The sequence below is a fragment of the Penaeus chinensis genome, chromosome 11 (assembly GCF_019202785.1).
Source record: "Penaeus chinensis breed Huanghai No. 1 chromosome 11, ASM1920278v2, whole genome shotgun sequence".
NCBI lineage: Eukaryota > Metazoa > Arthropoda > Malacostraca > Decapoda > Penaeidae > Penaeus > Penaeus chinensis.
Window position 1 is genome coordinate 22,992,459 of NC_061829.1, and position 4,516 is coordinate 22,996,974.

Below are 4,516 nucleotides of genomic sequence, written 5' to 3' on the forward strand. Positions count from 1 at the left end.
ATATATATATATATATATATATATACACACCTATACATATATATACATATATGAATATATATTTATATACATATATATATATATATATATATATATATATACAGACATATACATATATATACATATATGAATATATATATTTATATACATATATATATATATATATATATATATATATATGTGTGTGTGTGTGTGTGTGTGTGTGTGTGTGATTATGGATGTGTGTATTTGTTTTACTAGAGCCGATTATAGATTAGGCATGCCAGATCTACGTCATTCAAACAGATGTTTCGGTTGATATTAATTTGTTTTACTCGTTCCGCACAGTTAATGTCTTGCTACTAATGTCGTCAGCGAATTTTTGGTGAAAGGTACTTTATATAACACTATGCTCCTGTTTGTGTTTACATTGCCAATGCCTGAAAAAAGAAAGGAAGCGGGGTGCGTTATAGGCATGTAGTGCACAAAGTGTCCTACGTTTATTTCGATGAATAACGGACTTTCCTTCTACATTCTACGAAATTTTAATTACCCTCTATTGTATTCTTTCCTAGTTGTATATGACTAATGCATGTGTCATAATTAATCCAGAACTTATAAACATGACGTGGAGCTCCTTAGAATTCAGATTTTCTCAATGTCTCATTCCATCTTTGGGCTACTATGGGATCCCGGACCTGGAACTTACATTAGCCACCACCTTTATTCACTTCTTTATTTAGTTTTCGTCTACAACTTGAATTCCCCTGAGACGGGCGAGACAAAGCGTGGGTAAGAAACCAGTACTTCAATCCCTCCGCACCTGTCGGCCAAAGCTGCAGTTGAGAACGTGTCTTATTGCTGCCGCCTCTCAGTTGTTCTTCCTCGTAATCTGTGTCAGCTGGCCCTCCCTCCCTGTTCCTATCCATTACGTTGTTACTGATACTGATATTTTGCCTGCCGAGATTTTTTTCGCACTGGAATACAAGGTAGATTACAAAATATAGCTGTGAAGTGCAACTTAAAATTTCCTTTTTTTTTATCAAGTATCTGTAACAAGACCATGTTGATGATATAATCTGCAGGATCACTGCAAACGAATCGACAGTGAAATGAAGTTGATTCATTAAACGTGTTTCCGTGGCGTTTTTTTTTTTTGACATGTTGAAACTTAGTTCCTTGCATGTGTTATTGATTACATACCTTTTATAGAAAATATCTTGTGTCGTAGTGATTTTAGGATGGCAGCATAAAGAAATACCTGAATCGACAGTGAGTCTGTGTCGTGATATGTTCATGGTGGTGGTCCACATCTGCTGAAAGGTGTTGTTACGTGAAACAGTGTTGTTGACGTATGTCACTAAGGCATAAACACATTTTTCTCTGTTTATTATGACAAACTAAGAATAATGTCCCATTCTCATATTTGATTTTACACGACAATATCATGGTGCACGGAAGACAATTAAGGTTTATGTAATATGTACATAGACGCACACACACTCAAGGTACTGATTTATAGAGCTTCAAGCCGAATTCCAAATTCAGTGGGAGTCACAAGTGATGCCATGTTTCGTAAAGATAAGTATCTGATAGTGATGATGGTACGGAATTGCTAGCAAAGATAATTAAAATGATGGTGTGATGATAATGATAATTGTAACAATGCCATGATGATGATTTTTGTAATAATTACGATAGTGATAAAACAGGATATCTACAGTGATAGCGGTGATGCTAATGGTAATAACGATAATAATTAAAATAACTAGCGGGACACGTGGAAATTTCACTGAAAAAAGGTAGTCCTATGTATCTCTTTCACTCCCCTCCTATGTGCATCCTTTTCCTTTGCCTCTCCTTCACCCTTTCCCTGTTTCTCTACCTTTCGCTACCCTCTCTCACTCCAAAATCTTCTTTAAATTCATTCCTCTCCTCCCACATCTCTCCTCTTCCTCTGTTTCTTTAATATTTATGTTGTCAGCTATCACTCCGTTTTACACCAAAATAATTTGACTTCAGTTCCGCATTCTCAGGGAGTATGAATCGAGGTATAAGATCCCCACTTCACATAAAAATAAAATCTGCTGTCACATGCAACATAGTTTAGGCGTTAAGTGAAAGAACGAACGCGAAACGCAAACATAATAGTGATATAAGTAAGGGTAGTAATGTTAGTATTAATAATGATAACCATCAAAATAATGATTATAACTGTAATGATATGATAATGACAGTAATAGTGAAAGTAATGATAATAACAATAGGATGATGATGACAGTAGTAGTAAAATTATGATAAGGATAATGATAGTAATAATCATAACAACAGTAATAATAATGATGATGATATTATGTATGATAATGATTACTATCATATCCATAATGTTAGTAATTAAAATACCAGTAATATAATTTATGATAATGACAGTATCTTCATATTCATCCTATGATGAAAATAGTAATGACAATTATAGTGATGATAATGATAATGGCAATAATGGTAATGATACTAATAATAATGATAATAGTAATAGCAATAATAAAAAATAAAATATCAATAGCAATAATTATACTGATAATAATGATAGTAAAAATGATAATAGTAAAAATTATGATGTTAATGGTAATAATGATACTACTAATACTAATACTTCTAATAATAATAATAATGATAACCATGATGATAACAATAATAATAATAACAATAATAACAACAATAATAATAATGATAATGAAAATAATTATTATGATGATGATGGTAGTGATTATAGTAATAATAGTAATTGCAAAAACATTAAAATGATAATGATTAAAAAAAAATTATGATAATATTGATAATAATGATGATAATAGTAATCCTAACAACAGTAATAATGATGACGTTAATAATAATGATTATAAAGATTATGATATAATAATGATTATAAAGATTATGATATAATAATGGTTATAATAATTATGATAATGATAATGATAATGATGATAATAGTAATAATAACATTAATAATAATGATGATAATTATAGTAATGATTAAAATATAATGATAATAACGATAATGAAAATGATAGGTAATGATAATTATAATGATATTGAAAATGATGAATAATGATAATAATTATGATAATAATAACAGTAAAAACATTAGAAATGATAACAACAATGATAAAAACAATGACAAAAATGATAACATCAATTATGATAACGATAGTAATAGTTATAATGATAGTAATGGTAATAATCATAATAATAATGATAACGATAATGATAATGATAACAAAATAAAGTCAAAATATTATTAATATTGATGAGAAATACTAGTATTAATAAAAACAGTAATAATAATGATAATGGTAAAAATGATAATGATAATAATAATAATGATGATTACGATAATATAATAGTAACAATTATAATAATAATAGTAATATTTTTTTTCTTTTTGTATATATATATATACACAAATATATTAATCATCGTTATCATTAGCTGAAATTAGCCCAATTTGGCTCCCCTCTGTTACCTTAGCTTATATTGGTGTGATATTAATTTATTTGGGACACGCATACACACATTTATGTAAATAAACACTAACATTTATGTAGATATACATATACACGCACATGTGTGCGTGTATGTGTGTAGATATATAGATGGATAAACAGATTGAAAGATAGATAGATATGTAAATATATATATATATGCATATATATATATATATATATATATATATATATATATATATATATATATATATATATATATTTATATGAACATATAAATATACATATATGTATATATATATATATATATATATATATATACATATATATATATATATATATATATATATATATATGCATATATACATATATATATGTATATATATATGTTCATATAAATATATATATTTATATGAACATATATATATATATATATATATATATATATATATACACACACACACACACACACACACACACACACACACACACACACACACACACATATGTATATATATATATATATATATATATATAAAAATATATATATATATATATATATATATATATATATATATATATATATATATATATATATATATATATACACATACATACACACACACACACACACACACACACACACACATATATATATATATATATATATATATATATATATATATATGTATATATATACATATGAAAGGAGAAAACACTCTACTCTGTTGATACTATGGTAGAAAAACCCACAATGTAAAAATGCCGGCCACCCTTCACACAGTCCGCCCGACCCTCCGACCTGATCTGACCTCCCTTCGTTTCCGTCCGTCTGTCCTCACCTGCCCCGTGTCCCAAATAAATTAATATTACACCAATATAAATTAAGGTAACAGAGGGGAGCCAAATTGGGCTAGATTTATTGAAAGTGAGACAAAAGTTTCGGAATCCACCTAGATTCCATTTTCAGGTCTGAAGAGGAAAGGGAGAGGGGGGGGGGGGGTTATAAAACAGAGAGAGGAAAGGCAACGCGG